Here is a 24040-nt window from a genome sequence, read left to right as displayed (position 1 = left end):
AGGGAACCTGACACATTATGTATTCAAAAGATAAAAGGAGCTAAAAACTACTGGAAGTATTCTTAATTTTAGTATAATTTGGCAAGAAAAAAATACATCCAAGTGGTAAGCTAACAGCTCCTGTATGTGTATTGTTGCATAAAGATAGTATTATATAATGAACAAAAATGTTATTATTTTGTGTTAAAGTTGCATCCAGAGAACCCTTATGAGACTGTATTACAGTCGTGCCAGGAGACCCTGCTATTGTTGCAAGTCCCTGTACAACCGTAGGAAGAGATAAAAAAGCTATAATTTGACATGGTGAGAGTATAGTTGAGTCCCAGAGAGAGAGAGAGAGGAGAAAAAGAATGACCAAATATTATATTGCAGGTCAATGCCAACGCTGCCCTTTTAGTCTTTGCGTGGTTGTCTTTTGCAGGGGTGTGACAAAAGTGAGTCTCTGCAGAGTGACCCTGGGTATTGCTTCCAAGCCACATCCTCTGCAACCCACAGCTTCTCCAGGTGTAGAGAGTAACTCTGGAAGTGCAGTTTGGATTAGCTGTAAAGCTCGCTCTGTGTACTTGTTACATCCTTCTAACAGCACCACGGACTGCTTGGAATCCTGGCCATACTTGTAATGCTGTAACTTTTCATTCAGGGCTTAATTTACCTTGCAGTGCCTTCAGCACATGGATCTGCACATGGAAATGCTACAGAAACAGGCCTGTTGTGAAAGCTTGCTCTGTTTTCTTTAATCCAGTCGTATTGATCAGGAACGCCCCAGCCTGTGGCTGTGAAAACACCGTGTAGCTCGCCAGAAGTTCAGAGGCGTTGTTTGTGTCCCGGCACACTGTGTGAGTGGCAGTGGGCTGGTGCAGGAACTCCAGGGAAATTTGAGTCCCTTGATGTGGGAGCAGGGAGCCAGCAGCATTTACCACCTTTCCCTGGGCAACAGAGGAGGCTTTTGCTGTCTGCAGCCGATGAGTTATAACTGGAGTTCCTCCTCTCCGTTCAGCCTCCCAAGCAGTGTGGTGTATGTCTTGTGGTTCTTATCTGCTCGAAAGTATGCACACAGTGCTTATCAGATCTGGAATGCTAGCACCCTGCCTTTTATATGAAGGAATAAATGCATATTTAGGTATTTCTTTCATCTGCGCACTGAATTAGATGTTTTTGGTGTTTTCAACTGTAATTTTAGTGGTAGATGTAATAATACATTAAAATTAGTTGTTGAAGATATGCAATACTTTTTTTCATGAAAATCCTTTTTAGATTTCAGTTGATGCTGTGCTATGAAGTGATACTACATATATTTTGTATTCTATGCTCATATCCTGTAATAATTGGATGCTTTATAGATCTGCAAGCAGACAGCAGAGAAACCTTTCCGAATTGCCTGCTGAAGATATTTACACAATAACACAATTATTTGTTAGAGATGAGATGATAAGGAGCTTTTATAGCCAGTTATATAATGTAACACTGCCAGATAATGTGCCACTACCGAGTGACACCCTTTTGGGAAAGCCAGGGAACCGCAGTCTGTGGAATTTGGCAAAAGTGGTGATGTTTATGGCGTTCCATTTTTTAAGAGGTAGTTTACAGGAACACCATGGTTGTATGTATTTGTTGACATGTTTTTTGTAGGCAGATGTGGGGTTGCTCCAAACTGGAAGTTGTGTAGTTTACGTAAGTGCTAACCAGAGCTAAACTGGATTAGAGTGGGTTTGTGGCCAGTCATCTCCAAGTGTAGGCAGAGTGGGCTCATATCTCCCTGCAAAACTGTGGAGATGTAGCCTGTTTTAGATACTTCTTTTGAGCCTCGTTTCTGTAATAACAGCATCACAGCTTCTGGGGTGTAGAATTGTAAAGCACCTCTGCTACAGAGGGAAGAAATACTAGAACCTTTTTATGTTATAAAGAACTAATAAGCACAAAGCAACTTCTGCTGAAGGTTGAGCAGAAAATCTGTAACAAAAGCAGCAACTGAGGACAGAGCTTTGGAGACCAATTTTTGATGCTGTATGTGCCTTGGTGTGGTTCTTACCTCGCTATGATGCAGCATGTGTTTTAAAATGACCACTTGTGTAACAGGTGGTGTGCTCTGATTCCTTCCTTGATGGATCACTTGACTGCAATCTCTGTTAGGGAGTACAAAGATCCAAATGATGATCACTGCAGAGGGACTACTTTAAAATGAAGAGTGATAGGAAAATAATGTAGTAATTACTTCAGTTTGGTTGGGGTTTTTATTGATTTATTGATTTGGTGATTTTTTTTTTTGTTTTTGTTTTTTGTTTTTAATTATTATTTTTTTTTTGGCTATGCATAGAATCAAGAAGAGTAAAGCTTTCAAGAAACAGGCCAGAAAAGGCAATAAAATACAATCCTTGGGTGTTTGAACAGAAGTGAAACAAAGGGAAGATAGGAGGAATTTGCTCGTAGTGGTTAATTACTGTGTTTGCTTTCCTGTTTCAAAATGATCACATATTAAGAATATCCCATGTGTAAGTAAAACATTTTTCATTGAACCATTTTCAAAGAGTGTCATTTACCTGAATAAAGAAAGATATTTAGAAATGCAGTTCAAAGGTTTTGCATTACAATCAGCCTACTGCCTCCTTCATTTTTGTGATTGTGTCTTGACACTTGCAGGTTATTAATGATGTTTTAATTGTGAAATAGTACACATTTAAGGGTGTGAAATTGTTATGTGATTCAGGCCCCAAATGTGTAGTTTCATTTAACTTTTATTCCTTTTTACAATTTCATATCATGCTATAATTCTGAAAATAGTTTTTTAACAGGTTTCAAATGATACATATTTTAGTCCTAGCAGCCCACAATGATAGGCCACACTCTCAAATGGTATAACGTGATGCCATGCTTTTTACTAAATAACTGCTTCCATTTTTTGCTTCCAGGCTTCCTCCATCCTCATTGGTGACTGTGCACAGAAAATACAGGCTACCTGTAGCGGCTCTATCTTAGAAAATTCAGAATATTTTAATTAAGCATTTTTTAAAATTAGTAATTTTTTTTCTGCTTTCCAAAACCAATGACAAATTTTTTTCTGAAGATTGAGACCTATGGGAATTACTGAGAGCTGGCTGGGTGAAAGGATGACTATTTGATAAGTTATATTTGGCTTTTTATGGAATTTTCCTTGGTTCATAAATAAAGAGTAAAAAAGGTCCTACAGCCATTAAGTGATGTTCATAATCAGTTTTATTTCCAATGTCAATATAAGCTTAGCTGTTTGAAAATTGAGTTATTTTGAAGGATTCTGTTAAATTGTTGTATGACTGTGTGTTATTCTTAGGTCAATGAGAAGTGGTTAGCTTTAGTAACTACCAAAGGCACCTGAAATTAGAGTGTAAGTTGGTCTTACAGCTTTTTTTCCCCCTTTCATTGTGGCATTGGGAAAGCAATAAAGAAATTTATTTATTTATATATTTATATTTATATTTTTATACATATATAAAAATATATAATATTATAATAATACTATATATTTATATAATAAATATATTAATATATAAATATATTATATTTATATATATTTATATTTATAAATAAATAAATAAATAGGGAAAGATAAGGATGGTGGCAATCTTCTAAAAATGCAGAAATTGCAGGTATTCTGAATGTTTTGAAAGCACTTCAACCGCAAAATATCTGAGTGAATTTTCTGCTTGGATTTGGACCAATTAAAACTACAGAATATTTTAAAGACAATTTTTTACTTAAATTTTGTCCTTGTATATATTTATGCAATATCTCTTCACCTGTGTGGTCGCCCACAGCTCAACTTGAGACATCTAAAGTGAAAATGTAAATGGTTTTATCAAAATGTTGGTATTTGATGGACAGAAAGTTTTCTATGCGGATAAGAAAATAGGGTTTATTTTCAGTTTATGAAAAAGTACTTGGACATCTGAAACTAATGAAAGTGATGGAACCTATAGAATGTAGGAATACAGGTGTAGGAGAAGAAAAAGTAGTTAGCAACTCTTCCATCTAGTTAGGCCATGTGGTTTACTTTTATGTGTCTGTTAGCTATGTTTTCTTTTGAGCAGAGAACTGTACAAGGTAAAATCAGTCCAGGCAGTAAGGAAAAGTATGATGTACTTGTACATGTAAACTCTAGATAACTCATATTTGAAATGTCACTGTGAATAACTGTTTCTGATAGATTAGCCTGTTTTCAGCTTCTTCCTTGCACCTCTGCTTGTGTTGCTGGGTATCACTGAACCCTTCCTGGATTGCACTATTTTACTCAATTTACTAAGGGAAAGTGGTTGAAGTTGTACAGCCTGATAAATGCAACAGACACCTCTGCTCTGATGAGTCCATTTTGAACAGACTGGGCTCTTCAGGGCTGGGCTTTTTCCCCCCACCCTGCCCAGCTCCATAATGGATAAGCCTGCAGCTGGTTCACAGTTCTGAGGTGCTATCTGAGCAGCAAGCCTTCATTTGCTCGGGATCACTGGATACAATTAGCCCTGTTCTGCCTTCTCCCTCACTCGCACAGTTTCTATAAGAATTAAGATTTCACAAACATTTTGTTCTGCAGGATTTTTTACCAAACTAAACTTTTTCCCTGGTAGATTACCAGAGTACTAAAGCTAAGTTTAAAATTTTGTATGTCTAACCTTTCCCCCTAATTGCTTGCCCAGAATAAAGGTTTCGTGCTTTGTTCCGAAATTCTCAACATGAGGTGGTGTGCATTAAAGTGTATTTATACTTTCAGATTAATTAACTGTGACCTTATGAACCACTGTCCTTGTTTAATTGGTGGCTCCAAAACACACTAATGGCATAAATAAGCTGATAATGAGATTCAGACTTGCTTTTAAAATATATAATAACAACACTGCATTGATAGAGCAAATGAGATTTGTTGACTGTCTGTTGGTATTACAGGAGAGAAGACACAATTAAATGTGTACTTTCAGGATGGGGGAGGGCTTGGTTGGAATGAATAATATGCACTTCAGAGTGGGTGTATAAAATAAGGAGGATATTCTGCATCAAGATAAGTTTGGTATTCTCTCCTTGTCTCTAGGCACTGTGCAGTACTGGCTGGTGCACTTTAGGATACAGAAATGTTGTGGGAAGGTGTTTCTTAAAGATTACTGGGGGCTAGCAAAAATGACAATTTCATCTTTAAATATAGTTACACGTTTTTAAACTGAGCTTACACCCACTGTTTTATGAACTGAAAATTAATCAGATAGCTCTCTGAGAACAAAAAGGGTTTGACCTAAACTAGTTGCCCAGGCTCCATTACTATTTTCAGTTTAATGTTACCCATATCCATCCTCACATTTTGGAAAGAAAACAAGAGCTGTGCAACAAAGTTTCTTTGTTTTCCTAAGAACTAAAAATGTGCTGTATGTAGACCAAACAATAAAAATAAACTACTGAACTACCTTCTAATGCATGGGGGTTCTGGAGAGAGGAAACCATGGATATTTAGAGGCATAAAGTGAGTCATTGTGCTAGTTAAAGAATTTTATAAGGCAAGCTCTGTGGGTTTGAGTTGCATCTGTTACCTTTCCAACTAGAACTGAGGGGTATGCAGGAAAAAGAATGTTGGATTTAATCATGCCTTATAGTGACTGCATTGTACTTAGGCTAAGCTTCTAACTGGGATCTAGACCATAAGAGAACAAAATCGTTAGTCTTTCTTCTTTGTATAAATTTTGCCTTAGATGCATTCCAATTAAATGACCTAAACAATAATTTTACACCAGGTAAGCTGCAAAATGCTGTTAACAAACTACTTAAATAAAAATAAAAAGTAATAAATGTTCCATAACACTTGAGAAAATAAAAAAAGGAAAAATCTCCAAGCCAGAAACCCCCTCACAGCTATTTTCCTTATTAAAAGATAACCATGCTTGCATTTATGACAGTTCTTAGAAGCCATAATGGGCTGGGTTGCTATGGTGTGAGATGCAGAACAATGAAATAATTGTTTCTCTTGCTATTGGCTTCCTGGAAACAAATTCTGTGTAAATTACTTGGCTGAAAGCGTGACAACAGTCTTGTGTTCTGTTTTATTTGGCTCATGGTTAAAAATCATAACTATTTTATAATAAAAAAAAAAGTAACTTTTATCAGTTCTGGGCTTTCTCTTGTTTAAACTTTTTTTTTTCCTTTTATATTTTCAGGTCAGTTTCATGAATTCAAAAGCAACTTACCAGTGATTTCTGGGAGCTGAGGCTGATTTTCTTGTGTATTTGTAAGTATTTATTCTTTTCCCTGTTATGTGCATCTTTCTAATACTCTTTTGACATGGGGAATGGAAGCAATTTTGAACCGTCACTGTTCATTTAGCAAGAATTTGACTTCACTACTTTAAAACTTTTGGTAGATTTTTTTTTGCTACCAACTTATGCTTCTGCCATTCAGAGGAGCTACAAGTACTGAATTAAAAGTAAATATTTATTATTTAAAGCTTTATTTTGTTTTTTTTTTTTTAATAATAACAATGATGGGAGAACAGCTTACAGTAACACATCCATGGTGGCTCTTGCTAATGACACCACTGTGTCATGTTTTTGCAAGGAAAATAATTTCTAGAAAAGAATTGGGGCTGTGACTCAAGACAGACAGGAATTTTAGAGGAAATGCTGTGTGGTGCTATTGAGGAAACACTAGGACGAGCAGCATTTACTGAACTAGGAATACATTTTTATATCCCTTAGAGAAATCTGGCCTTTATGGTTTCAGCAAAATCATAGTCATTGAGGCCACAGCTCAGGAAAATTTTTCAGAATATGCCCAAGGTCAAATATATCAAACTGGACTGCACCTAAACAGAAATACTTTGAGATAAGGAAAGCTAGAGGAGAGAATCTGGGAGGAAGATAGTTATTCATGAAACAAATAGAAAGCTTTCTGAATTGCTGTTTTTGCTGGTCCTCAGCTTTAGTCAAGTATAATAAGGAAAATCTAATGGGCCCTAGACTTGGCACGATATAAATTATTGCAATACCTCATGTATGATGTAGTATAAAAGAAACCAATCTATGCAGCTTGTTCTCTTAAGTCACAAACATAGTTTATGAATAAATATTTATTCAATCATTTGTGGAAAAAGATGTTCACAAAATTGCATTCATCACTGAAAAAATATGGCTGGTACTCTTCTCAATATGGAAATGTGTTCAATTTGTACTAACCCTTCCTCTTTACAAATGTTCATTTTTACATATGGTTTTGCTATTCTATTTGAACTTTCCTTCATTTACAGGTCAGCATTTTTTTAATGAACATTCTCAGTCAGAAATAAAGAAAATATTATCAAATAAGATAAACAGTGTAAAACCAAGTATTACCATTGAAAAATAGTTCTGAGAAGGCAATATAAATTGATTACTGAATTGAGAGGGAGGAATTTGTTATATTCTTTCTGGCTTTGCTACTGCTTATTTTCTTTAAGCAATCAGTTTATTTTCTTAATTTTTCTCTTTTATAAATAGAAATAGTAATATATTAATCTATACAAAGAGTAGCTCTTTATACTTCAATATAGAGCACACTTTCCATGGAATGGAGTAAATTCAGCAGTAGTTTCATGGTGAAGTTTTTGTGTACCAAGCTAATTGGGTGAGAAGTATTGTAAGTATTGTTCAGTTCATGTTCATGTAGTATTACAAACATAGAAAGGTCTTTAATAATTATATTGTAAGCAACTGGTCCGAGTCTTGCTCTTCTTGGCTGACATCAACAAAGAGCTGCAGTAAACAAAAGTGACATAAAAAGGTACTTTGAAAAAAATCGTTGTGTTTAGGTCAATCAAGCAAGTATTTAAGCTTTCATGAGAGGTATTGCCTATTTTGATCACACGACTGCACACTGGCTGTTGCAGGGAAGGCTGTTAGTACAGCTGAGACACCTGACATATTGTGGCTGTGAGAACTGGAATGTGGTTCAGCAGCCTGAGCAACGAAGCTGAGTTGATGGCTGCATGAAATGATGAGCCACAGCCTGGCCTATGACTGGTGTCCTCTGCAACCCAGACCTCAATCACAGTGACATGAATATCTGGAGAAGCCAGCACTGTGCTGACTGTTCTTTGCTTAAGCAACTCATTTTAGTGTTTAGCACTGTATATCTAGAAACATATGCTAACCTTAAGTTCACATAAACTGAAAATAAAATTAAATGTAGGAGGTACTGATGGATTCAGCCCTGAATTTCCTCACCTACTGAGAAAAGCATTGAAGAACAGCTTCTGCAGTAATATAGGTTTAGAATTTCTTAAATCATCTCTATTGTACCTCTCCTAACTTAGAAATATTCTGTACATGACAGATACAGATTCCTACAATGTGGTAACAGGCCTATGTACAATGTCATAAATGAGACTGATAAAATAGAGGACCCGAGGTTCCTTTCCATTCAAAAACTTGATTTCTGCAAATACTTATGCACGTGAGCTGACCATGGAAGGTGATGGACTCAGGATTGGGACCTGAGACTGAACAAATAGGCCCTAAGCAAAGGAGATGGGAGCTTCAGGGGTTGGTGTGGAAGACAAGAAGTTTGCTTGTATAAGAAGTTTTGAGAATAAATTCTAAGAAGTATTTAAAAAATGCTAATGAGAAGTGTATACCTTTATCATGTTAAGCTATAATATTTGGGCATGTTTTTATAGCATGTTTGTTTGATCAGTACTCCAAAGGGAAGGAGTGCAGATCAGTGCTGGGAGATTGATCTTTGAAACTGTGCATATTTTATATGGGAATACAGCAAGATCAGCTAAATGTTGCTATATGTCTATACCAAAGCTATTTCAACCAAGGGCTATGATAACTTTTTCCTCAAATTTTTTAAAGTTTTGTCATAGATGCATTCTGCTGTAACATGTAATTACTTGGATCATCCAGTTCGGGCAACTTTGGGAATTTTTTGTCATATTTGGCTAGTTTTGTTCAGGGGAAAACAGGACTGATGATTCATATGAAAGTAAATTTCATGGAAAATGTGACATTTGTGCTTTTGTTTTATGGCCACAGAGTAATTGTTCTAACTAAATGTTACTTTTTTCAAGAATGTGGTTTTAACATGGTTTAATTTATTTCTTTGTTCTTCTCAAGTAGGTTTTTCCAGTAGTAAACTGCAATAGTTATTTAAAGAGATAAATAGCAAAATAAATGTCATCTAATAACACAGCATTTAAACCCAATTTTACTTGTACATCAGCAATTGGATACATCTTTTTACTAGCAGTTCAGTTTTGGTGTAAACATTTTATTGTGACCTGGCTACAATGTGAAAGCACTGACAGAGTGAGAAAAATAAAACCTGAAATGAGGGGTATTAAAGCCCATGAAGCTTCAGTGTCTTGAGCTCTACAGTGAAAAACCTTGGTTGAAAACTTGGTGAAAGTATTTTTTATTCCCAAATATAATTATATTTATTTAAAAATGAACAACAGGATTTTTATTTTAAGAAGCTTTGAGAACAGAACAAGAAACACTTAGGAAATGCACACATGCACACACATTATGACACAACAAAACTGACATTGTGAATAGGTAAATTTTATCTTTTCAAACACTTACTCTAATCAGCATGTCAACAGAAACATGTTTTGCTTCAAATTTAATATTTTTCCCTAATCTTATTTTTAAGGTGACATAATATATTTTTTTTTTTTAGTTTAATTTGGACTTTTTCTATTTACACCATGAAGCATCTGACCATAGAGATTTCTGCTTTGTATTTATACCACCTTATTTAAAAGGAGAAAATTATTTTATTGTGAATATTTGTACAAAAAAGTCAAAGAAAGCTCTGCTTATTTGGAGCAAATGAAGACATATATCTTTGGTGCTATTACCTTATGGGTTTAATTGATATCATGTGATGTTCTAGTAAATAGAAATATTTTTTATATGTATATATATAATACAAATATATTAAATATAATTAATAAACAGTAAATATATTTGGCAAAATATGTGGTCTCTACTTTTGACAAAAACAGGATACTGAACCCAAGTCTCAAAAAGTTGAACTCTATTTTTCTCTTCATAAGACAGGCTGTTAATCAGCATTTTGGTCAAGGAGATGTTTGCCAGCTTATCATGTGCCTCTTTCTTTAAATGAGTGTTTCAAAGTTCCTATTAAGACAGAAAAGTGATGCCTAACTAGAATCTCTGTTTGCTGCAACCTTTTTTTGCTTGTGTGTGCTGGAAGAATCAGAGGCCTTTATCCTCTTCTGCCTCCTTTCCTGCTGACATTGTGACACGCTAATGTAAAATAATCTGGTTGAACCATCATTTTACTAGACCCTCAGCAATTTGAAGTTCTATTTTCCTGGGTTTATTTTATAAATGATGAATATAAAATCCATTTCTAGTGGAACCTTATCTTGCTGTTTTTATGTAAGGGTTGAAACACACAAATTTTCTAATAAGAGAGAAATTTCCAGTATATAACATGTGGTGTAAATCAATAAAAATAAGAAAACAAACTTGAATAATTTTTTTTTTGTCTGAAAATGATTTCCTAAATATACATATCTTAGATGTTCTTAAGAGACAGTAAGTTGAGTAGAAAGAAAATGGAAGCAGGAAAAGCATTTCTTTCTAAAACCTGGTGCCCAAACACATTTGCCAGTGAGGATCTGATAGATGCATTGTTGCATCCATCCAGCTTCATAGTTGTACCTGAAGAGAGGAAGGTGTGGGAAAAGGACTCAAGGGCAGGGAAAGGTGGTTGGGCTAAGAACAGGACAGAACTCAAATACCAAACATTTAGTTTGTTTCTCAGTATCTGAAGTTCTCTCTCCCCAGCCTGTGCATCTAGCTGGGATGTCTGATGGGCTCCCCTGTGTGATTTTATCTCAGGCTGTGTGGTTGTGGGAGGTCACCTAGGGACTTCTAGTTCTAATAGAAAGGAAGTCTGTTGCGTGATGCTGGCGCAGAAACCTGTTCCTATCTGAGTTCCCATTTACCTTCCGAGCGCAGCAGACATTATTTTGGCTGCTTCTCTATTGACAGGCTGGTAATAAGTAAACAAATAAATGGGTACACAGAATACTTGTATTGTGAAAGCATTGTATTCATTTTAGACAGTTTTTCTTACAATAAACAAACAGTGCACTTAAACTAGTTTTGGGATTTTGATATTTAGCTTAGCACAGAAATCTCCTTCAGTTCTTTATGAAGAATGAAATGTATGGCACAAGAGAAAATAGAGAAAATAACAGTTTTCATTCACATAAACCCAAGGGGTTTCAGCCTATAAGACTCTAGCAGTTAGTGGAATGAGGACACCAGTGTGAGCAAGAGCACCATCCAACCAGCTCCTGACACATTGCAGAAAGACAGGGGCCACACGTGTTGCCTTTGCTTACTTTCTGGTGAAGTTGAACCATTTAGAGAAGCTGCTGCTAGAAATGCTTTTTCCTTTTTCAAAGGGTTGTCATGCTGTGTGTAAGTGGGGCTTCCTTGTTCTGCCACTGCTCCATATGCGTGCTGGATGAGATCCGTGCAATGCACTAGATCCATCTGCTGTCTTAAAAACTCCTTTGCAAAAGTGCTAAGCAATAAAATGCAAATCCTCATCCAAACAATTCTATATGCTGTTGAAGTTGTGTGCAATGCTTGGGAGAGTGGAATAGGAAGTACTTCTGTTAAGATCCCCAATTAAGAATGTAGAAGCAAAGTACGTGCACAGGTCCATACCTGGACAAATTTCAGCAAGGGATTGGCATTTACAGAGACTAAATATTTTTGGAAGAAAAGGTTGTTAATCACAAACCCAAAGTTTACAGTAATTTAAGAACTACAATGCAGTATTTTAGGAAAACTATGAAGAGAATTTTCTTTAAGCCATGCTGTGAGTAATAAATTATATACAGTATTACTCATTTTACATAAATAAGACAAAGAATGTCTTATTCTACAGTATGGATGAACAATACCAACAGTTGATGTCAGCATTAACTTTTCAAATCATATTATTTAAAAGGGTGAGGGTTATAAAGTGTCCACAGACAGCTTCATTTTCTCTGTCTTCCTAATGCCCATATACCAAATGGCTGTTTGATTCATTTATTGACATAAAACAGAATTGCTTAGAACTAACCATTCATTCATCATAATCACAGCTACAAGAGAGAGCAGGGTAAGAGGTTAACTGCTTGCTAGATGTACCAAGATCTTTGGTATGTACCAAAGCCTGACTCAATAGAAATCTGATAATGGTCTGCTGAAGGTAAAACATAAGTGTTAATAGCTAAATAAAAAAAAAATTGATAAAGACTGTGCTATAAAAGACTCACATTTCTAAAGTTAATTAAAAAGAGCTGATCGTAGTGAAGCCCACATTAAAAATTTTACTTTAAGATATTAAAGATAAGATAAAGTATAAAGATCAGTTTTAAAAATAGGTGTATTTTATAAAAATTAATTTTCCATCAATTTTTTTTTCTTCTTGGCAATGCTTTAATTAATTAAAATACAAATAATGTGAAAATGTTAATTTTTTACTTTTAGTAGTTCAAGTTCTTGCACTAGGAGGAATTGATATTTTTGTGTGTTAACAAGACATTGAACAAAATCAATTTGAAGTAAGTGGGAGCAGCTTCTGTTCTTATATATGCATGTGATGGATTCAGTAAGTGTGCATCATAAAATATTCAAAGGCTACACTTAATTGTGTAAATATAATCCTGGCTCTGAAACTTGGTCTCAAAGATGCTCCCTGCAAGATCCAAAAAGCCCCAGGGAGTAATTAATCCAATTCTCCATTGCTAAAACAAAGCAGGTTACATGAGTTTTGTCATTTACTTCAGCCTTTCTCAATGAAACAGTTCAAAAAGTGTAAAACTTTACTCAAAGTTCTTGTCTGTGTGAGCTGAGACACGTGATCTTGCAGACGGCCAAAAGTCTTGTACAGCAGCAGAGTGAAGGGGAATGAGTAGCTAGCAAACTGGCTGTGTATAGGAAATTCCTGCTTCATAATCCTATATATTTTCTACTCAAATGCTTTACTAGTTTGGAATATAACAACTTTAAAAAAAGAATTGGTCACTGTTATGAGACAACTAGAGTTAGATCTGCTGAAATGATCAGAGCAAAGCTCAGGAATCTGAAGCCAAGCTTAGTAAGGTGAAAGTGAAGTAAAAGTTGCCCCCCTCAAACCTCATAATTAACTACCTAAAATTTGAGAGGTGTTTCTACAGCAGGCACAGGGGATCAGAAATGTGGTTAACTTCAGAGTGTATTATATTAATTCTTAATTCTGTTTCAGCAACACTTTCATGAACATCACATCAGGCAACCCTTTGCCTTTCAGAGACAAGTGAAAATGTTCCAGAATTTCCCTGTTTTACTAAAAAATTCTATGATGTCCATTAATTCATTTGTGCTTCTGTATTTCTGAGATATGTTTTAGACTAAAGCACTCTACCTTAACAGAATACACACTATCAATTTGGTTAAAACAGGACATTTTCACTTTTCTTTGTATGTCTTTTGCATTTGTTTGTACTGTTGACATTGTGTTTCTTTGTTTCATCTTTACTAAGTGATTATTGTTTGTGTAAAATCCAGCAGTGAATTTAAATAACTGAAATTGTTCTAAGATGCAAGTTCTTATTTGTCAACACAAGGTTTCATGCCATTTTGCAGCTTCCTAACCCAGTATTTTTAAAGTATTGTTAGAAGGTCTTAATTTTATGGAACATTTCCTCCTCCAAATCAGGATACAGATTTTAATTTTTGAAAAGTCATTTACCCTAAAACCATATCTCCCCCACACTCTATATCCACTCAAAAGCAGTTATTAGAACTCTCTGATCCTTTCTTGCTTGGGCAACATTTAAACATTGTCAGGTTATTGGCCTTTTAATCAATTATACACTAAGATAGCACCCCACCCTAGAAAACAGTCCATAGATTTCCTTACTGTATTCACTAAATCCTAAAAGTATATCAGTGTTGGTAAATATAGCTATGTTGAAAGGAACCTTTTGCCCAAAGATTTGCTTGATGCAAATTCTGGTATATTCACTTACCTCAGAAATATATTGGTTGCTGTGCAGTCCAGGATTTTTCTGACTCATTATGGGAATCTAATATGTTATTAAATTTTTGGGTCTTGAAATGTGATAAAGAAACAAAAAAACCACTGCATTTCTGATCCCTGGCAGCCCCATTCGTAAATAATCCCACTTGGGAAGTGACTATTACCACCATCATGTCTGTGTATAATTTTTATGTTAGTTACTTGGTTTTTGATGTCTTGTTTTTAAAGATGTTTTTCTATGGACATAACTTTTAGAGGATGATGAGGGAAGCATAACCACACACATTCAACTCTTTTTTGCTGAATTCCTCAAAACAGTTGGAAGAACTGTATGCTCTTACTCCAGACTCCAGATTTGTGCATTAGGTAACATATATGTGTCCTCCCCATAGATCAACTCGAATAATTATATAATAATGGAAAAATAAAAATTTCTCTTCCTGTAATTTTTTAAACTGAATTTATACATTCTGATTGCCACAGTTTGCATTATGGTTTTGTTTCATATTTTGCAATATTGAGCAGTAAGTTGTAATAATCAGTGTTGTGCACTGTTTCAAACATTTAGGCAGAGTTCATGCATTCAAAGAGAGCTGCTTTTTAAGTCCTCATAGATTCTTGTACCCTTACCCCAGAATCATGCTAACCTAGCCTTTTTAATTTTTTTTTTTTTAATTTTTAATTTTCCTCCCTTCTCTTTTTAATTCTGATGTTTTGTTTCTCTGTGTGAATAAATTCCTTCATTCCTCCAAAACAGCCATCCCTTTGAGATGTCTGTTGTTCATGGGTTTTTCCTCACCCACCCACCTGCCATTAACTATTTGGTTACCACTTGAAATACTTCATCATCGAGATTCAAACTCATTGTCCCATGGCCATTGTTGCTTAGCAGAACACCCATGCTTGCTTTCCACACAAATACACACACAAATTAATAACTGAGTGGAACTCCTCCTCCTCTGTGCTCCAGAAGGAGCTGCTCCAAAAAGAAGCCATTTATAGTATCAATAAGCTGCTTCTCCAAACCATGTACAGATGTGTTATTCAACCAGTTAATATTGGGGTAGTTAAAATCACCCATTATTATTTTTCTGGCAGATTTTGCCACTTCATTAATATCTTTCAACATACTGAGTTGCTTGGCTGTTCCTTCTTTTACATGGCTTATATCATATCATGCCATCACAGCATATTCTGTAGTTTCGAGTTAATTGCCCAATTAACAGTGGTATTCATGAAGTGCTAGGAAAATTCCACAACTAATGATTTGGACAATTTCAAAATAGGTTGGTATTTCATAGTTTAAAATGTCAAACATGCCAGTAGCTGCAAGCTTAAGACTGTGCAGGCTTAGAACCCAATAGCTCAAAAATTCTGCATCTCAAAAATCACAATCCAGCCCTCAGAAACATGTTTCCCAGACCCAAGTATTTCACTGTAGGGAAGTTCTGCACTACATTAATTTCTTCCTAGACCAGTGAGGTGGAAGCATGAAATGGGGCCTCCTTGGCTTCTCTGTATTTTGTGAGAATATGGAATAAAAACCTTCAGGCAGCAGTGAATGCACCCTCACCCCCAACCTGGCCCCAGATGATGTTTATGGCAGCACTGGGGACACTGCTGCAATAAGGGATGTTTATATGCTTACCAGACTCAGAAAAATGAAGATGTGAGCGAGCTGGAAGGTTGTAGGATTTGCTAGGGCACTTTCTACTTTTCTTTCCCGTTGCCTGGATTAGGTAGGGATATTAACAATACATAGTTAGCTTTGATGGGTCATTGTTCCCAGATGCAACTGAGAGTTGCCAATAGACTCTCTAGGCAGTGATCTGATTTTTTTTTTTGTTTTGTCTCACCAGCTGCCATGCAGAGATGCCAGGGGATACAGTGCCTCTCCTTTCTGCCTTTTCTCCCTACCTTCTGTGCCATTTGTGAGTTGTAGGACTGAGGTCATGGCATGGAATTAGTTTACAGAGACTGGGGAAGGGCTGGGGCTGTAAAATAATTTCATTATCACTACTGAAGAAAGACAGTATTCATTTTCAGTCTTGAAACTCAGGGTCAGAGACATGGGTGTGATAAAGGAGACAAGCCACTGCCTCAAAGCTAAAGGATCACAGGCTCAGGGGGTATTTTTAACATTTCACACAGAATTATAGAATATCCTGAGTTGGAAGGGACCCACAAGGATCATCGAGTCCCACTCCTGGCCCTGCACAGGATAAGTCACACCCACAAATATCACACCATGTGCCTGAGAGCGTTGTCCTAATTCTTCTTGACCTCAGTCAAGCTGATGCTGTGAGCACTGCCCTGGGGAGCCTGTTCCAGTGCCCAGCCACACTCTGGGGGAAGAACCTTTTCCTGATATCCAACCTAAACTTCCCCTGACACTATTAGAGTGTTTTGAATTTCCCTACTAATCCAGCCAATTGAAACTGTATTGGTGATCTCATGCAAACTGCTTGGAGGTATATACATATGTGATTAAGGCCTTAATTCAGCAAGGTGCTTTAAATACTTTGAGGCTCTTTGTTGCAATAGATAGGATTTTGCAGGAGTTAAAATCCAGTGAATACTGAGTTCTTTGCTGTGATTGTACTGATTAAGTGAGTAGGGCTGTTGGGTAGCTCTTCTAAAAAATTAAATTACTGGCATACTGTGTTGTTTAGAACTTCCTTTTAGTTTTTCTTGGAGTTGTGGCAGATTCTTTAGGATGTTATAATTTACATTTTATAACAAAAATGTAGTGAATTGTCTCATTTCTCTTGGCAACTCAGCAAACTATCATTAACATTTTTCATCAGTATTCTGTTTAGAGTTTTCTAAACTGAACAGTATAGTGGCAACAGCTCATTTTTAGATGCTGTTATAGTTCTTTCACATCTTTATAGTTCTGTAGTAAAGCTGAATTTACTGGCTACCTTGAAAGCAGAGTAAGGCAGCATTAGAATCTACATTAAAGTGATTCAATACTCTTTAGAGAAAAGCCTTCTTAACATGAGATCAGATACAGTATGTGTTTTGGGGGTAGTTTTATAAGGATAGCCAATAAACTTGAACACTACCAACAACAGCTGCTTTTTGAAATATTGCTCTGTCCAGCCCAGTGAAATTTAGGGGATTTTTCTTTGCTCTGTAAGCACATGTGATGGACATTGGCATTCAGGGAAGCAGCACCTGCAAATGGAAGGGAGGCTATATCCTGGAGACTAATTTGGTGTTTTAACTTGGTAAAGATGGCAGGGATCAGCTTCTATGCACTTGTTTTTCCTTGAGAGTTAGTGCCACTCTCCAGTCTCTGGGGTAAGTACCATGCTCTGATATATTTTTCCTAAATGTTCTTCTTGGTGGCTATTTAGATTCTGTCCAGTTTGGGTGCAGAGAGAAGATATTTTTCATAAGTTTTCATGAGCTAAGAAAATGCAAACCCTGCAAGGTCATTCAGTACTTGTGTCCAGGCAGACTGACCTGTGGTGATTGTTCCTGGTTTTATAACTCTGAGCAGCTCATTTCATCTTTGTTTCTTTTCTTATTTTTCTATAATTTTACAGTTTTTTTTTTTTTTTTCAGACTACAACTGTAGAAGGGATAGCAAATTCTGGTGCCCAAAAGAGGGATTAGCCGTAAATGGCTGTAACACTGCTTTCAATTATTACAATTATAAATACAGTAGTTGCAGTAACTACTGCTACTAATTGTATTACCATTCAGTAGGGGCAATTTTAAACTATTGACGTGTTAATAACTCTCAAGCTACTCACATTCACTAGGAAATATCTTACTGCCTTTAAATGGTACATGGTTCTACATGTTCTAGTTATTATAGAAATTATATGTTTCTTCCCTTTTTAAAATTTTCAATAAATATGTGCCAAAGGCTTATTTTCAGATTAAACTTCAGTTGTAGAAATATCCCCTTCAGCCAATCATAATTTTAAAGAATATTGCATTTATATAGCTATGGAAAAAATTAGGGGTTTTTTAATGTAAGATATGTTCATGCAGTTCCCATCTAGCACAATACAGCATTTAATGTTCATCAAAGAAATGCTTTCACTACCTTGAATGCAGTAGTTTGATGTTATTTCTTTCAAAATGTGACAGGTTTTTAAAATTTTTTTTTAGGTCAGATTTAGTAAGTTAATTACACTGGAGCCTTAATAAATTTTGAGAATATGACAAATGAATGTCATCATCAAACAGAAAAATATTACAAAGAAAATTAAAATATCTTTTAAATGGTTTTCTCTGTTTAAAGTAAAGTTTTTGTTTTACTTCAAAGTAGGAACTATAAAATTAAGTGAACACCAAAATAAGTTCCTTCTGCTATTAATCAGTTATAAAATCGTCTATTAAAAGTTGCACTAATTCTATAAACTGAAAAACAGCATGGATCTAAAAAGTAATTTGCCATTCATTGTTAATATAATCATAATATTACCATCAATGACTATAGGGAAAAATACAGTATTATAAACAAAACAGAATAAAACAGAATTATTTTTTCAGTTAAAAAATAGAATTGGCAATTAAGGGTTAACTTACTAAATTAAAATGAACTGGTGATAGAACATAGAAATAAGTAGTATATTATAATTTCTAAGATCTAGAAATATTTTGTGCTTTATCCAGCTGCAATCTAAAACTTTATTTTGTGGAAAATGGTATTTCTAATAAATATATTAAACTTTGTCTTTATAATTTAATATTCATTGTCGATAATACTCAAAAATTTTGAGAACTGACGTTTAACCTTCAGATTAGGAGTTCCCAAATAATTGGCTACAGCCATTAATCCAGATATTTTTATCCCTCTAGTAATGCATATGAAAAGTCACTGAAATATATTACAAATATGTAATTCTGTCCAGGGAAGGTATAAGTGATATTACTAAAGGGAACAGTTTTAGCCTTTAGCTCTTTGCATTGAAAGCTAGGTTACTTAGCTGAGTCAAACTTGCTTTCTAACTTCTCTGCCAAATTAGACCAAAGATTTCTTTGGTAGTGTTGCAAAAGTCTGTTTGCAAAACCACTTTCTAAGCCTAACAAAGCTGAAAGAAGTGTTGAATTCTGCAGTCCTAAAGTGTTCTTTCTCTCTTCAAAGCTGTAGGATTAAAATTTTTGGTATTTTTGTGAGTGGAAGGGAGAGGTTATCTGGTGTTAGGGAAAGCAGCAATTTTTGAGACTTTTTCTTTTTTTAAAGAAAGCAAATACTTGTCTCTGCAAAACAACCTCATGGAGTAGCTCCTTATGCAGTGTTTAAGGCCAGTTTATTTGAAAAAACAGTTCTAAAAACAGGGAGAAAAGGAAGAAAAGGATGATTCCTAATTACAGCTATTTCCTGGACTGTTTCTCTGTTTTGCTGTCAAGATTCTAAAAAACCTAAGAGTTTACAAACTTTAAACTCCAAAGGTGATCCCAGACACATCCTGTTCTTGGTTAAAGGTTCTGCTATATCACTGCTAGGACAAAAAAGTGAAGTGCCTCTCCACCAGCTGCAGAGAAAGAAGGTGATTTGAATGTTAATGAAGGACAGAAGTTTCATAGTAACAGAAAAACAGAGGCTCTATAGATAAGAGAATATTTTCCCAGGACGTCTCAGTCTGCAGTTGTTGTAACCGGAGGAAGTAATATTACTAAGGAAGTATTTAAATGTCTTTAACAGATATTAGATGATGAAGTGGACTAGTCATTATATTCCTATCCAAGCTCCAGTTCATGAGAGGTCTATTGAAACACAGTCTTTTGAGAATATCCACTTAGTCCTGTTTCTAGACTCCCAGACTAGTTAGAGCATCCTATTGATCTACAGAGTTCTAACACAAAAGATTTCTCAGAGAAGTTACCAAAGTTTCTGTTTCATATGGCAACAAAGATCATAAGGTTCAATGTTTTTATAAATTTAAAGGCTGACACTCCCCTCCTGCCCTTCTGTCTCAGCTGGAAAAAAATCCCTGACCTAACAGTGTTGAAATTCTTTCCTGATATTTCCATGAGATTTTTTTACATGTCTTGTATGACTGTGCCCTTGAATTGTTCATAGCTCTTGATGCAAACATAAGAATTCCTTTTTACTCCTGCTTTCTCTTCTGCTCATTCATTGTTTCAGGAGCCCTATGACCCAATCTGTTCTTTAACTGTTTGATCCATTCATGTTGGTAGTCCTATGAACAGAAACTGGCATTCAGGGCCTTCTGTGCCATTCCCCTCCTTTAGAGTTTGAGTCAACCGACTTATACTTTGAGGTATTCAAAGTAATTGAGCTTTGGTTGGAAGGAACCTTAAAGATAATATCATTCCAACCCCCTGCCATGGGCAGGGACACTCGACGAGGTTGCTCAGAGGCCCATGCATCCTGGCCCTGAACGCTGCCAGGGATGGAGCATCCATAGCTTCTGGGGCAACCTGCTCCAGTGCCTTACCAGCCTCACAGTGGAATTTCTTCCTAATATCTAATCTACACCTCTCCTATTTCAGTTTAAAGTCATTCCCCTGTGTCCCATCACTTCATGCCCCTGTAAAAACTTCTTCATTGGCCTTCTTGTTACCCTCATTTAGATACTGGAAGACTGCTCTAAGGTTTCTGCATAATGTCTATATTAAAAGCATTATTATTGATGTCCTCAGCGGTTGTTGGGTTTTTTTAAGCAGATAAATAGGAAAGTAGCAGTGAGTTCACAACAGCACCACTGAATTGCTCAGAGAATGGCTGTGAGCCTATAAAGGTACTGCATTTGTCATTCTGATGGATGACTTTTCCTGCCCATGAAATAAGGGAAGTAATACGTCCTCATTCCACTTAGTTCTCTCTAAGCAGAGGCATATATTTGGCTGCCAAACTCTCCTTTCCATTCTTCAACTAATCCCAGGGAAAGATGGAAATATGTTGAAAAGCCTGTGACACATGGTGGATGAGTGGTTCTTCGCTCCCAGAGCACTCATCTGTAGTGCTTGATAACCCTATACTTTCCCTTACTTTTGTTTAGTATCTTGATGGAATTGCTGTGGTATCCATTAAGATTAAATTTCTGTCATACACAGGAGATGTGTGGCTTTCTGGAATGATAAAGCCCAATTCTGGCTCTCTGAATACCCAGTAGAGAGCAGAGTGAATATCAAACTGGCTTAAGCTAAAACTGAGGAACATGCAACAAGTGGTGTCCCTCCAAAATGTCTTCCTCTGTTGCTCTCTGTTGACTGTATCAACTCACACTGACCTGAGAAATTTCAGAAAAATATGAATAATATTTACTTTGAAGGAGAAAAAAAAAGGAGCTCTATAACCAAGTGTTATTTCAGAATGTTGATTTGCGAGGACAATGGGGCAATGAGCTCTCTTTTTCCCCTAAGATTCTGGGTTTTTTGCTTCCTTTTTCCACATCCCCACCTTGTAATTTCTTCTGTGTGAGACAACAAACTCTGAAAAGCACTTATGTAATAGTTCATAGCCTATTTAACTTCCTTGCTACCTATCTTTAAGTACCTACTGTTGCCACCATTACCATGATATCTGAGTATCTTCCAATAATTTTTATTTGTTTGAATAATGCTAACTTTAGATAATTTAAAAGGAGGGAAATGATAGCTTTGCTCACAGTTCCCAGTCAGGATTGGAAACTCATATACAGTGTCTTGAGAATCTTCTCTTGCATCTTGTACTGACACTGGTCAAAAATACAGAAATTATAAGTTAGGTTGATTATTTATTTATTTATTTATACTATTTTTTTTTCAGCAGGATAAATCTGTATTCAATAAACAGGGTGAATAAGTCACTGCTGGGAGGTTTGGTATTACCAGTATAATTTCAACTGAATTATTTTGATTTGCCTAATCTAAGTTTAGCCTTATACCTCTAACTTGTATCAAAGTTACTTTTGTGAAGTCACCCTTTTCACCATTTATTCATCTCATAAAATTGGTAAAATGTCACTGGTGTCATGGGATCAAATATGCAGATGCTCCTTCTTTTTCTTATTTTTACACTTGTACAGGGAGATGCTTAAGGTTAATTCCAGAAGGATTCTAGAAGCTAAGTGAGAAAGTAATGTGAAGACCTCGGGAAGCCTAGACATGTCATCCTGGTTCTTACCTTTAAATATAATTCAGTCTGTTGTCATGTGCTGATAATGTTAAATACCATCTAAGCATTCTTTGGACTCTGTTTCCACATGCTACTGGCACATGCACATATTTCTGTCTATTTTTTAATCATCCATACTGGATGATTATTAATCATCCATACTTTTCCTGTGTTAACATTGATTCCTGAATGCAAACCAATTCTGCCAGTAGGAGAAATTTGTATCTATTCCATGCATTAGTACTAAATCATGACTTAAAAGTAAACATGACTTAAAAGGCCATTCCTTAATTCCTTCCAGCTGAAGTTTCTTCTTACTCTATGTTGGAGTATGAAGGTGTCTCCTTTTGAGGTAATTCACTTCAAACTGTTTTACATCTTTGATTTGTTCTATCAAGTGGTATTGGACATAAAAAAGCCAGAATGTTCCCTGGTACAGACTTTAGCAATGTTCCTGTGCAATTACTGAGGCAGGAAAAAAGGGAAAGGGTAATAATTCTCAATGCTTGTTTTCTTACAATAGAAAATATGTGTGTAAATCAGATATGGACTATAAATCAGAGTTATTTTCATTAATTCTCTGGTTAATGTTTTGTTCATATTTACATGTTGGGAAGATGATTCTGGAGAACAACTGAGTAGGAGGATTCTTCTCTGTAGTCAGCCCTGACTGATAGCTTCGAAGCGATCTCCTGTCTGTGAGAACATATCATTCTATGGTAGATGGGATCTGCTGGACATGCTCTTGAAGAAACAGACAAGTTAGCAACATTTTCCACTGGCAAATCTCCAGGGAAAAATATTTCTTATAGTTCTTGTATATCTTTATACTTCATCTGCATGCTTTAATTTTTGTATTTCAGTAATCTGCTTATAGGGTAGAAGTAGCTGCAGAGTTAAGAGTGGTCTCAGCTTTTGACCACAGAATGTTTTATTCCAGGGCACTTCTAAAGTATCTGAAGACTTAATATGCACAGTATCAGTTTCAAAATACCAGTTTCACCATGCATATCTAGGGAATGCTTCAGATACTTGACTCAGACAACCTTGACAACAGACCCTACCAGGACCTCTGCAATGAGTAATTTCTTCCAGAAATACTAGCAGATTTCTGTCAGAGTTTTGCTTTAGGTTTGACAAAAGTTTGAAGCCAGCCTGGTATTTGTAATAATTTATATAGAATGCTGGAATATGTGAAAAATTCCCCTCAGTTCAATTCAGGAGTCTAAATCCTTCTGCAAGTTTAAAGTGGCAATGCTTATAAGTGTCCAAGACACTTGTTTTAAAACTTGAGAGAGAATTCATTCTCATTTGTTGTTAAATTTGAATTTTCTTCTTTAGGATCCTTTTAAATACAAGAGGCTTGCTGTTGAAAACAGGATGAACAGAGCTTTGCTAACTGACTAATTAAAAGTTTAATCAGCTAACTGTACTTTTTGTAGTATTCTCGAAGCCTAAAGCTTCAGTGGAGATCAGATTGCTCTTTAAAAACCCGTTTGTGCAATGATTCTATTTCCTCCTTTTAACTGTTTTGAGTACAACTTCAATGTGCTATGGCGACAGGGAGAGGAGTGGAGCTGCCTCACCCTCAGCAAATAGCTGAATCCAGGAAATGTAGTCCTTGGTGGTAAGCTCATGGAAAGGGATCAAAAGTGTTCTGTCGGGTAAAAAAGTTAGGGAAAGCTAATATATTCTTTAATTTTAAAGTTTTTTGAGAGTTACCTTTTCAATATTTGTTCCTTTGAACTCTGAGCTGAATGGCAAGTTGCCATTTGTTTGTTTGTCCTGTACTTTGGTGCATTCTTAAAACCTTTGGGATATTATTTTTTGAAAATTTTATGTGCTGTTCTGTATTATTGCATCTAAACACTAAGTTTCTTTCAGTAGAATACATTAAATGCATGTGACAGGGAA

The 24040-nt window shown here is 35.8% G+C and overlaps 1 protein-coding gene across 23 annotated transcripts in view; it reads left to right on the top strand.

Annotated features, from left to right (window-relative positions):
- The window catches only part of SOX6 (SRY-box transcription factor 6), a 369681-nt gene that overhangs the window by 50608 nt on the left and 295033 nt on the right, over positions 1–24040 (top strand). For all 23 annotated transcript variants that reach the window (XM_086893202.1, XM_086893189.1, XM_086893212.1 and 20 more), the window contains one exon: positions 6162–6232. The gene's annotated coding sequence lies outside the window, so the exon portion shown is untranslated. The remainder of the gene's footprint in view (positions 1–6161; positions 6233–24040) is intronic.

Source organism: Cyanistes caeruleus, chromosome 6, assembly GCF_971803275.1.
Source record: "Cyanistes caeruleus chromosome 6, bCyaCae1.hap1.1, whole genome shotgun sequence".
In the NCBI taxonomy this organism is placed as follows: Eukaryota; Metazoa; Chordata; class Aves; order Passeriformes; family Paridae; genus Cyanistes; species Cyanistes caeruleus.
Note: the sequence above shows the minus strand (reverse complement) of the source record. Positions and strands in the feature narration are given on the sequence as shown.